A 13,720-nucleotide genomic window follows, 5' to 3' on the forward strand; every position below is an offset into this window, starting at 1 on the left:
CCTGGAGCCCCAGGAAACATCAGCCCGGGCGTTGGAGTTTAGAGCTAAACTCCCACCCCTTCCCGCCCCCTCTCCGCCCCTTGCCAGCTTACGACAATGGGAGGGGGTGGGACCTTAGCAGAGCTAGTCGCTCTCCCTCTCCGCTTCAGCCTATGGGAGCTTCCGGCAAAGGGGAGGGGCAGGACTTTAGCACAGTAGCTCAATCCCTGTCCCTCTCCCTTCCACTGCAGCCAGCCAGCAAGGGGCGGAAAGGGGGAGAGAGTTTCTCAGTCATGCTGCTAAACTCCCTGCCACCTCCCTTCTGCGGCAGCTCCCATAGACTCCCATAGGAGTCTATGGCAGCGGCTGCCATATTCCGAAGATAGCTCCAGAAATGTATTTTCTGGACGGCATAAAAACATCCAGCTGGAATACAAATACCTTTGCCGGCCGGACGTTTTTACACATCAGGAATATGCCCATCTGAATTGACGCATTGGAAACCAATACATCAGATGGGTAGCGTATATCGGCCGGCCATGAAAATGCGGCCGATATACGCTTGTGTAAAAGAGCCCTTAAATACATCTTCTTTTAGAAGATTCTCATATTTGGTTCATTTTTTTTTTCACATTTTCCATTTGGTTTTGCAAAGTGTTATACAGATGGTTCCCTACTTGCGAACGTTCAAGTTACGAACTTTGCTACATACGTACAAAATAGTCTTGCAGTATGATGTAATGCTATAGCATTACATCGTGCTGTACAGTGATCGGACAGGCATTCTATCAAGCCATGCCTTGGCTTTCAGAAGGCCCCCAGCTGCCGTGGCAACCGCACAACAACCCGCGATCTTATCACAGGGGGACAGTGTGGGGCACCCAAACGTCGAGTGGCGGCTGTTTCTTAGAGCTTACACTCACCCGCAACAGCTCCGATAAGCCGCGCATCGAGCTGTTAACCCTTTAAACGCTGCTGTCAATTCTGACAGCGGCGTTTAAAGGGTTAACAGCTCCGCTGAGTGGTGTGGCTTATTGGAGCTGTTTCGGGCTGGTACCTGTATTGAATGGAGTGGGATTGACCCGCAATCTCCCTCCATATAAGCATTTGTTCGGACATACGAACAGCTTCCTGGAACAGAACCTGTTTGTAAGTAGGGGACTATTTGTAGTTCAGGCTTGTAAATGGCGTATATATTTGTTCCTTAATCGTATACACTTGAGACAAAAATCATTGTGTGATATACTGTAAGTGCAAAGTATTTTTAAATAAGTTCAAGGTACGTAGATTTTAAAAACATATGATAGCAAATACCTGTTGCAAGTAGCCTCCTGTCACATATTTCTCATACATAGTGGCACAATTTTATGCCCATGTTGACCATCTGAAATATTTCTTCTGGATAATGAATGACTTCTAAAAGGTTCTTTCATACATGATCCCCTTTGTGTCTGTCCACACTTGCAAACTAGAAGCATCAGGATGAAGCTATTAAGGGATTATAAATCTACAAACAACTAGAGGTCAGTCCTAACAATTATTGATAGTACTGTGCAATATTTTGAGAAAACAGCTACATCTTTACTATGGCCTCTTGCACACCTTGCCCTGCTGACAATGTGATTTCTGTTGTTAAGCTCTGTCCTTGGAGCTAAACTGGTACTAATGGACCCGAATGGTGGCAGACTAACCTCATTGACAACAATGTTCTTCTGGCTTGTGACATGATAGTCAGATTTTTCCATGGCGAAATAGCTCATGCGGTGCTTTTTCATCTGGAGCTTCATGCTAGATCTGCACTGGAGGAGCCTCCATTGCAGATGTGAATTGTGCTCCTGGGACCTGTAATTCTATGGGTTTCCAGGAGCACAGTTCCACAGGTATGGGATGATTGAGCTGGTTGGGTGTGTATTGCTCCAATCAGTCAATCACCATCAGTCTTCTGCACATAAATACCAGCCACTCTCACTAGAAGGTGCTAGTCATTTATTATCTCTCAGAACCCTGGTGCTTGGAGTCCTGCATGTTCTGTTTTGGTGTAAGTTGCATGCATGAGGTTCTGGGTGGGATTCCCTTGTGTCTGTTTGTTGTGTGAACAGCGACGTGTTTAGTGTCTGTTGAAGGTGTTCAGGCATTATGTGTGAACTGTCCTGTTCAGTGTGTATTTTGTTGTATTTCCCTTGTCTACGTGTTACCATATAGGGCGAGCCAGGCCCCTAGGTTCCAGTGTGGGGCTACACTTATTTGGACAATCACCCCGCTCGTAGGCAGGACTCCCTTTTTGGGGTTTTAGTTGTCACAAGATGAGGACCCTTGACGCAGGCTTGTGAGCCTATGTATTCTCACCAAAATACAAACCAATACTTTGTATGCTCTAAGTAACTTATTACATATTTCCATCGAGGTGTTGTGGTACATTAGTAAATATTTTGGCATCTGTTATTCGTATGCACGTTCTGGTTTATGTTGTTGTTGGTGTCCAGCATGTATTCACATCCCAATCCCCCTTTCCAGCCCATGTTTGGGTTGTGTCCATGTAGGTCATTATGTCTGCAAACGTTCAGCACAGATGTAACAGTGCCTTATTGCAATATATGGTTTATTTACTAATCTAGCTAGGTGCCATATTAGTTTTAGAAAGTAACACGTTGAAGTTAATCTGTCTGCAGTTTATCATAAATATTGTTCAGCAGTAGTCAGTTTTATCTCCACCTCATATACATTATAGGTGTGCTCCTTGAATAACAGCAAAAATTTCTGTATCGCCTTGATGTCATAACCCTCCCATTATAAGGCAGATCTCTTCTGTTTATCCTGATTAGTTCATTAATGAACAGATTGTTATTATCATTATTGGATTTTGACAGCTTACACACAGTGTCTCTCGAGATCAAGAAATGTAATTTACTGAATGTACCATGAGTATGATTAGGCCTGGGAGGATTAGTGGTATGCTATCTTGCGGGAAAAGAATATTTTCTGGGAGTGCTTGTTGTGCTTCACACCAGCCCCTGCGGTCCCAGAGCAGAATGCTCTTACTGGAAAGGCTTACTTCCACCACAACAGTGTCACAGGGTCTTCTGTGTTTTGGAATAGAGATTGAGATGGCAAGGCAGCTGCCTGGTAATAGTATAGTCTATTCCATGCTCCTAGGGATTATCGAATAGCTAATTATGGACAGATTGTCATTAATGTGATTATGGATTGAATATTAACCCAGACTCAGAATTGATCTGGACATTTTTAGTCTGCTGCCTGTAGTTAATTGGATTGGGAACACTGCAGACAGCTTGCATAGGACTTTAGTAGATAATAGTGTGATGTACAATGTGCAAGAAATAAAGATCAAACTTCCATCAGGCACACAGATTCCAAACAAACACTGAAACAACTTCCAAAGGGAAAATAGTAGAAGTTTTGAGCAATTGTTTCCATTTCAGAAGCTCCAAATCAACCCTGGTTTTGGCAGAGTCAACTTGATAAATGTTCATTTCCATACGGCAAATATCGAGCCCTGTTCGAGACTTTTCACATGGGACGGAATTAGGACGCGCTGACGTTTCTGCGTCATAATGTTATCTCTATGGGGTTAAATTCCACACCTGTTAAAATCTGCAGGTCTATACTTCAAAACCTCCAAATTAAATTCTACAATGGAAAAGCTTTTCGCTGCGGATTCAAGTATATTTTGCAGAATTACTGTTGTGGATTTCTAACATACAGAACATATAATTCTACAATTAAAGTCTGCAGAAAAAAAACGCAAGAGGCTCCACAAGGTGTTCTGCGGAACGCATTCCGCAGGTAAAAACACAACAAAATCTGCACTAATTGACAAAATCCACATGTGCGCTGCGTCCTGCAGACAATTCTATCCCGTGTGAAATGTCCCTTATATGGATCAACCAGCAGCTGAGAGGTTACAGAGCTCGGGGCTTGTCTGGAAGGATGGCTTTACCATGTGAATTCATTATTTCTTCCTTTTAAGAGCCCAGAGAAAAAAACATCATATAAAATATTCACATGTGGAAAACATTGTAACTGTCAGAATGGCATTTATTATTGATGCATCCATTAAGGAACTTACTCCGTCCAATAAATGCACAAATGTGACAAAAGTTGAAATACAAATGCACATTATAAAGAGAACTAATCCAAGCTCCTATCCTCAGAAAATAAAAAGTTATTAAATATTCTGTAAAATGTCGTAATATTGATACTGTGGGGGGTGAGCTTATCCCATACACACCTGTGTTTCTATTATTTTGTTCTATTATCTATGCACTAAAATAAAGTCACTAATTATAAAATACATGATTTCCGGTTGAATGGCACTTATTTGCCATGGACAAAAGCCACTACATGGGTGGTAGGACCTCTGCAAAAACTTTTAGGCCATACTTCTGTATTTTTTAAGTAATTTCCCCATGCAGTAGCTTCAGGGCGGCTGCGCACACAGATTTAGGAAAAATGACACCTCTTATTTTAGTCTTTTTTCTTCCATTTTTTGCCACATTTATTCTTTGGCAAAAAACACTGTAACCAGATGTGAGCTGGAAGTCACTAGGGAAATATTAACCGCACAAACAGAGCACATTTTTGGTGGAATTTTGTTATACTGGTCGTGGGTTTTTTGGGTCAGTGAAGTTTTTTTTTTTACTATTGCAGCAGGCTATAACAGGTTTGGCATTCTTTTTCTGGCATTTTTGCATAGCCTTCTCTATAGGACATGAAAAACGCCAGTAAAAAATGTAAGCTAAAAATGTGTGAATGAAAAATGCCATCAAAAAGACTTGTAAAAACATGTACATTTTAAAAAATTTCTTTTTTTTTACAAGCGTTTTTTAGGGCGGCTTCAGACGACCGTATATCGGCCGGGTATTCACGCCGGCCGATATACGGCATCTCTCTCTGCAGGGGGAGGAGGCTGGAAGAGCCAGGAGCAGTGCTCTGAGCTCCCGCCCCCTCTCTGCCTCCTCTCCACCCCCTCTCCGCCCCTCTGCACTAGTTGCAATGAGAGGAGGCGGGACAGGGGCAAGGTTAAGTTCAGGGAATTAAGCCAGACACGCTAATTGCCGATAAGGGCTTATACACACTTGCAATCGCGATATTGCTGCGTTATTTAATGCAAATGTCAATAGGACTTTCTAATGTTAAAAATATATTGCACAAAAATCGCAAGTTTGTGCTAGAACATCCTATTGACATTTGCATTAAAAAAAAGCGCAGCAATATCGTGATCGCAAGTGTTTAGGAGCCCTGAGGTCTCATTCACATGGGCATCGTTTTCATGCATTATAGGCGTGTGAAAAAATTGTGCCTATTAGAATTAAGGGTTTCCTATAGAAACGTTCAGATGAAGGAATTTTAGACGTGCAAAAAACTTGCACCTTCAAAAGATAGGACATGCGTGGCTACAATGCTCGCATTCAAGGTCTGTGCTGCGTGAAAAGATAGGACCTGACCTATCTTTGGTGCGTGATGCTAGGAGTTTAGCTGTGTCCGATTGGAAAAGAAGGTTAGAAGTCACTAGGAGGATTTCTGCCAAACAGCAGCAGCACTGCTACACCCAGAAGCACATTTTAAATGTCCCGCTGTAAACTCCTGTTAGCCCCCACAGGGATGAAGGGAAGCCCCGAGGGTTCCCTTAATCCCTGTGGGGACTAACAGGAATTTACAGTAGGACATTTAAAATGTGCTCATGGGCAACAAGTTTTAAAGGGAATTCCTCCAACCCCGCTGCTGTGCAAATTCCCAGTAGCGGGGGGCAGTAGGGGATTCCCTCCACCTCTTTCCCCAGCATCGGGTTCCCCAAGGGATTTCCCCATAGCAGGTAGAGAGAGGGGGTGGGGTTAGAGGGCCTCCTGAAGAATGGGGGTGTGGCTAGAGGGATCCACCCTCTCTCTGCATTATGGGGATATCCCTCGAGGATCCCAAGAGCAGGGAGAAGGAGAGCGGGGCTATGGGAGATTAACCCATAGCAGGGAGAGGAAGAGCGGGGCAGTGGGAGATTAACTATAGGTTAATTCCCTCTTTCATCCTCTTTCATCCTGGAGCAGCTGCGCTTTTTGAAGCTACAGGCTGCTACAGTGAATGCGGAATTTTCAGGCGCATGAAGCTCGGGTCTTCTATGCGTGAAAAATTGTCCGTTCACGTGATTTTTAGTGCAGTAGAGCCACAATTTCATTGCACGACTATACTGAGCTAAAACCAACCCCTTGTGAAAGAGCCCTGATGGAGAGAAACCAGTGAAAAGACATAGGTCCTCTAGTTAACTCTAAAGAATAGCCCAAAAACAACATACAAATAAAAAGCAGAAACAACAAAAGAAAATTTTTTTTTACATATGCGGCTAAGTACATAAGCCGTGATGCAGAGGCGTAACTTGAAGCTGCTGGGCCCCCAACAATAAAGCTTCATAGATAGTATGGGTTTGCAATATGGGGAAGAAAGACTTTATGGGCTGCGTAGGGCTCCTGGGCCCAGGTGCGACAGCGTCCCCTATAGTTACACTTCAGCCGTGATGTTCAGCACAATTGTAATAAAGTGGTGGGGAATGATATGCACAGTCTCACCTCTGCAGCAATCTGTAGCTGAGAGACCATTTCAAAATAATCGCTAGAAAAATGACCCTCATATAAAATTCTTATGAAGATGATAAGACCGGCTTCACATGGGCGAGAAAATCGTGCACGAATATGAACCCCCATTCTTTTGAATGGGGTCATACACATGAGCGATGTTCTCCTGCATGGCAACAAATTGCAGCATGCCCTATCTTTGTGTGTGCACAAGATGTGATGCGATGCAAGGTTTCCCCATTGAAATCAATGGGACACTCTGCGAGGATCTCTACTTCCCCGCTTACTGCAAGACCAGTAGCCTCCAGCAGCCTGACATATTTACTATAATTTACACTAGAAAATGGCATAAATCATGGCGTAAATCTACGACAGCATGTGGCTGGGTTACATTTTATTTCTGGCGCACTGACTGTTATATGCACTGCCGCTAAGTGTGAACTCAGCCTAAGGATTCGTTCAGACGAGCGCTGTTTTCCCGCTGTTAGCATTGAGAAAAGATCGCTGCTATATTGCTGAAAAGATTGTGTGAATGGGCTACTTACAGCTGGGTGAAGTAGCCTGTTCACATGATCTGAGGTGCAAGGTGCGAGGTAGTAGCCTATGGAAAGAACGCAGCAAAGATAGGACAGGTCCTATCTTTGCGCGCACCTTGGAGCTGACATGAGAGTTTGCACTCGCATGTCCTATCTTTTGTTAGGTGCGCTGATTCAGATCCTTATGCTTTTGACCATGTAGCACTGTATGGGGCTAACAAATAGAACACAATGTATAACTTTAGTTTGATAACAGAGATTATTTATACAATAGAGGAAATGTTGTTTTATTTCTGATGTTTATTTTAAATTATCCTTACCGCCAAGATTTGATAGAATGTTTTCCAGAAGGGTATAAATATGTCCCATACACAGTAATTAAGGGTCATTATCAGTATCTCAGGGGGCATCTAGTTTAAATACAGCCCTGAAACTACTAGTCTGTAAAGACTTCTCTACATGGTAATTCACATAATTCAGACAAGACACACCCCGTCCTAACCCCGCTTGCTGTCTGCCAAGTTCAAAAGCAGCCCCTCATCCGAATGAAACTGTTTGGACCCTACATGTGTCTAGTTAGTAAACAACGCTGAGGTATTGCGGTGAGGAGATCCACGCCTAAGAAAACAGAGCGCAGTACTCACAGTACTGGTCATAAGAAAATACTTAAAGGTCATGTTTGCTTATAGACCCAAAAACCAAAAGCCTCAAGACCGAAAGACTTTGCAAAAGAGAAAAGCAACATCACATGTGTAGTTAAAATGTCCTGAAATGGAATGGGAACTGAAAAGGAAACCAACCAGATAGGGCTGAGCATTAGAGATGAGCGAGCACGCTCGGATAAGGCAGTTACTCGAGCGAGCATCGCTCTTCTCGAGTAACTGCATTCTCCTCCAAGCAGGTTCAGGGGGTGGGGGGGGGGCGGGAGTGAGACAAGAATGGAGTTACTCGAGAAGAGCGATGCTTGCTCGAGTAACTGCCTTATCCGAGCGTGCTCGCTCATCTCTACTAAGCATACTGATAAATTGATTGTTCTATATGTACAGTTAATAGTAAATTACTTCAGTTTGAGGCCAGAAATGCAATCAGTGCTTCTTTTTGTCTGAAAATCTGTGAAACAAGAGAGACCCTACAATAACCACCCCCTATGATGTCATTGGCACTTACTTTTAGGAATGGAGATATTTGGGGGAGGGGGGTGATAAATGGAGGGTTAAAGGGAATATGCACTTGACCACTTACCAAATACCTTGTTACTTGATAGCTGGAGGAGTTTCTCAGGTTTGGACACTAAAGTCCACATTTCCGTAGGGGTCCATGGTGTTATGTTTACTTTATATAGGAGAATTGTATGGATCAGGCCGGTTTCACATGGCCGAGAATCTCGCACGTGCTTCGTGGGTTGCGAGATTCACAAAACTCACGCAAATATGAACTCTATTCCTTTGAATGAAGTTATATACATAAGCAATGTTTTCCCTCATCGCATTGCCTTATTTTTTCGCTCTCTTTGCAACGCATCACCCATTGTTTTCAATGGAACAGTAAGAAAAAATCATGCGATGAGCACGTCGGTGTGATGAGGTTTCCCAATGGAAACAATAGGAAACACTTGGTGATCCTCTAACGCGGCTAAGAGCTCCACCGGAAGATCGCTACTTCACAGAAGCAGATACAGAAATGTCCGTATGACCTTTTTTGCCAGAGAACTCAGCCCAATATTGTTCTTGCCAATGTGCGTTTTTCTATCCGATGCGAGGCGGTTTACATTAAAAAAACATCATGTCGCACTTGCATGTACATCGCACCATGCAATGTCTGTTAAGATCGCTCATGTGAATAAGTCCATTCAAAAGAATGGAGTTTATATTTGTCCGAGTTTTGTGCGTCTTGTAACGCACAAAACTCACACGAGATTCTCACTCATGTAAAGCTGGGTTTATACGGGACAAATGAAGGGCAAACAATGCCCGACACTTGTCCCTGTGAGTCCTTACTACCATGCTCCTGCACAGGAGCTAGTAGTACTGGCTTGCTCACAGAGCGGTCAGCAGGGGGGCACGGCGGCTGCAGGAGAGTTCTCTCCTCTAGCTCCCCTGCCCCGCTCTATTGACATAACACAGCATAAACCATGGACGATGAGCTGATCGCTCATTGTTCAGTGTAAATAGCAGCCTTTCATTACTAAACAGCCGCTATTTTATGTCAATGGAGAGGGGTGGAGGAGCGCGAGGAGAGAAATCTCCTGCAGCCGCCCCGCTGTGAGCCAGCGATGCTCGCTCCCGTGCAGGTGCAGGGAGCTAGTATGTGCGGTGACAAGTGTCGGGCATCGTTTCCCGGAAACTTGTCCAATCTAAAAGGGCCTTAAGTAAGCCCTAAAGTTAACAAGTGTATAGCTGCAGAGGTTGCAGCAGTTGCACTGAGGCTCCAGTGCCTGTGGGGGTCCAAAATGCCAATAAACACAGCAATACTATAGATGGCACCTAGTAGTGGGGGGTGCTCTGTTACACATTTTTCATCATGTTCTAGGATGCCTAGAATACAGCCTTTAATAGCAGAACTTTTAATATTGCTTTTCATGCTTCATGCCGGAAATTATAATTCACGCAGCGGTGCTATATACTCATATATACAATCCTTATAGCTATTTTCTTCTGACAAATTATACATTTATATTTCTCATCTACGTTTAAGGCTGGATTCACACAGGTGTTGGTGTTTTTATGTTTGCCTGCCGTAGACGAAAAAACATGTGAATGGGCACAGAAATCTAACGCTTGTTCGCCGTTCAGACGGCCCTGGCCCGGCGCATATACGCCGAGCCCACAATGCCATTGGGTGGAAGGAGACAGTTTAGAGAAGGAGGTGGGACGATGCCGGAGCTAATGTGCTAAGCTCCCGCCCCCTCTCCGCCCCTTCTCACAGCTAGCAATGGGAGGCGGCCTCATATTGCAGACAGCAGGCAAGGGGCAGAGAGGAACAGGGATGGGGGTGGGAGTTTAGAAGTCACGCTGCTAAACTCCCTCCCACCTCCCTTCTCTAGCAGCTGTCATAGGCTCCCATAGGCGTCTATGGAGTTGCCGCCGGCGTAAAAGCGCCCATCCGAATCTTGGCCGGCCGGGCGCTTTTTGAAGCATCAGTTATATCACAGGGGCCATAAGCTGCTAATTTCTGCTACAGCAGCTACTGCAATTAAAATTGTACTATAACAGTGCTTTAACACGGGATGGAATTAGCCCATACGGACATCTCTGCGTTACGTTATCCATATTAGGCTTGAATTCCACACCTGTTAAAATCCGGGCATCCATACTTTTAAAATGAAATTCTTTGTAAAAAAAAAAAAAAAAAAATCTGTAAGGTGGTCCACAGAAGGCATTCCGCAGTTAAAAACACAACAAAATCTGCGGCAATTGACAAAATTTGAATCTAGCTCAGCTTCATAGACTTTCTAATGCACTACTATTCTGATGTATAGTAGTGTATTAAAAGAATCGTAAAATATGCTGATATTCAACTCCCCTATTGGGACAAAAAGAAAAAGTTAAAGGGGTTGTCCCGCGGCAGCAAGTGGGGGTATACACTTCTGTATGGCCATATTAATGCACTTTGTAATATACATCGTGCATTAAATATGAGCCATACAGAAGTTATACACTTACCTGCTCCGGTGCTGGCGTCCTCGTCGCCATGGCGCTGACTAACGCGGTCTTCTCCTTCCTTTAGACGCGCTTGCGCTGTGCGGTCTTCTACTTTGTTCAATGGAGCCGCTCCGGCGTGCTCGCGCCGCCGAGGTCTTCTGCGCATGCGCAGACCAGCTCTCCGGCGCGAGCATGCCGGAGCGGCTCCATTGAACAAAGCAGAAGACCGCACAGCGCAAGCGCGTCTAATGGAAGGAGAAGACCGCGCTAGTCGGCGCCATGGCGACGAGGACGCCAGCACCGGAGCAGGTAAGTGTATAACCTCTGTATGGCCAATATTTAATGCACGATGTATATTACAAAGTGCATTAATATGGCCATACAGAAGTGCTTAACACCACTTGCTGCCACGGGACAACCCCTTTAAGTATAAAAAAATGGTTAAAAAATAAATAATATAATAAAAATAAAAAACATCAAAAGTCCACCTGTCCCCCTTTACTATGTAAAAAAAGGTTTAAAAAATTATACTTGTGGTATTGCAGCAATGATCCAGAGTATAGCGTTATTACATTATTTAACCTGCACAGTGCATACCATGAAAAAAATACAAAAAACCTGGCGAAAATAGCTAATTTTGCCTATCTTGCCTTACAAAAAATGGAATAGAAAGTGGTCAAAATGTTGCATGCAACTTATCCCAGAAAAAAACCCTTGCACAACACTGTTGACAAAAAAGAAAAAATATTAGGGGTCTTTGAATGCAGCATGAACAAAAAAGATATTTTTTACAAAATGTGTGAAAAAGTTGCTAAAAAACCAACCTATATAAATTTGGTATTGACATAATCTTACTGGCCTGCAGAATTCGTTTAACATATCATTTATACTGCCGTTAAAAATAAAAAATATGCTAGAATTCCACATTTTGCTATATGTTATATGCTCCAAAAAATTGGATAAATGAAGACTAGAGATCATCCCATAAAAAACAAGGAATCATAGAGCTCCGTCAATGGAAAAATAAAAAATGTTCTGTATCTAGGAATGCTGCGATACTAAAGCACATTTTTTGTGTCTTTTCGTGTAAAAAAAAATGTCAAAATATAAAAAAAAGTATAGACTTGGTATCCCCAAAATCGTGCTGACCCAGAGACTGATGTTACCACATTATTTATTTTGTACACTGAATGCTGTAAAAATGAAATCCAACAAATGGCAGAATTCATTTTTTCCTAAATCCCCATAAAAGTTATACAATACCTTATATATAACCAAAAATGATGCCATTAAAAATACAACTTGTTCCGCAAGAAAACAAGCCCTCATACGTCGACGGAAAAATTAAAAACTTATGGCTCCTGGAAATCGACCATGGAAAAAAAAAATGAAAAATGTTTAGCCATTAAAGCGCAAACAGACTTCATCACTAAATGGGTTAAAGAGAGTCTTTCAGCTCTTGAACATGCTGTGTAAACTTTAGGCAGCTTACAGTCCTATCAGTGATGTACAGCTACCACTGTATGAACTGTCATACACAGAGAGCGGTCAATCACTGATAGCTCCACCCATTGGACTATTCTGTTCAGAATGTGCAAAGATATAAATGAATAAAATACAAGTTATCCTGAATCCTTCCCCTGAATCAGCTCCTCCTGCTCTAGAACACGCTGCCTGCAGTTTGGACATCACGTTCAAGCTGATAGATTCCCTTTAAGGTTTCTTTAATGTTATTGGCAATATTCGTTTTCAATTTATGGAACAAAGATTAACTGATGCTTAAGGCTTCATTTCCTTCGAGCGTATATACGGCAAGTTTTCACGCTCAGGCGTATATACGCTACCCATGTGAAGCATTGGTTCCTAATGCATTTGTTCACATGGGCAATTATACGGCGCGTAAATACGTCAGCACCTAGAAAGAAGGAAGATAATCGGCCAAAATACGTCCGCTGTATATACGGTGGCCAAAAAGATAGTTATGGAACTTTGTTTTGGCCAACATACGCTGGCGGGTCCTATAGACTCCTATGGGAGCAGGAAAAAAGAAGGGAGGGGGAGGCATTTTAGTAGCGTCCAATGCTGCGAAAAACTCTATATAGGTACTGGAAGACATCCCGAGGATTTTAGCAGAGCGAGGGTTTTCCGGGATGCGGCGTATTTTTTTGCTAAAAATAATGCTCACAGTCGTGTGAATGGACGAGAAAACGCTGGCCGTGATCGCGGGAAAACGCCCATTGAGGCGCTTATATGGAGCAGGCGTGAAAACTAGAGATGAGCGAGCATACTCGCTAAGGGCGATTACTCGAGCGAGCATTGCCCTTAGCGAGTACCTGCCCGCTCGGAAGAAAAGGTTCGGCTGCCGGTGGCGGGGGAGAGCGGGGAGGAACGGAGGGGAGATCTCTCTCTCCCTCTCTCCCCCCGCTCCCCCCCTGCTCACATCCGCAACTCACCTCTCACCCGCGCCGGCAGCCGAACCTTTTCTTCAGAGCGGGCAGGTACACGCTAAGGGCAATGCTCGATCGAGTAATTGTCCTTAGCGAGTATGCTCGCTCATCTCTAGTGAAAACGTAAAAACGCTGTCAGCGTATATCCGCTCCTGTGAAAGAGCCCTTAAACCCCAGAAAATTAGCAAAGAATGATGAAAAACTGGACATATGGAACAATGAGAGACAGTTGTATTAAGAGAAATGTATACTGATTAAACACGCCACTGTGTATATAATAAAGGCCAGCAGGGCTGATGAAACAAATAATGCAGAGCAAAAAACAGCAGGGAAGTGAATTTTGTGGGTTGTGTGTGATACCCCTGTATGGCCAGCAGATGGCTCTCCTTCTTTAAATCTTCAGGTCAGCAAGAAGCTTTAAGAGAAAAGCTAACTATCACTAATCTACTACCGGTATAAAATGAATTAAATATTATGTCAAATATAAAAATGGAGTAAGTATGTTAAAAAATTCTGGAAGAGATCATGCTATATTT

This window comes from Eleutherodactylus coqui, chromosome 2 (assembly GCF_035609145.1).
Source record: "Eleutherodactylus coqui strain aEleCoq1 chromosome 2, aEleCoq1.hap1, whole genome shotgun sequence".
NCBI classification, from domain to species: domain Eukaryota; kingdom Metazoa; phylum Chordata; class Amphibia; order Anura; family Eleutherodactylidae; genus Eleutherodactylus; species Eleutherodactylus coqui.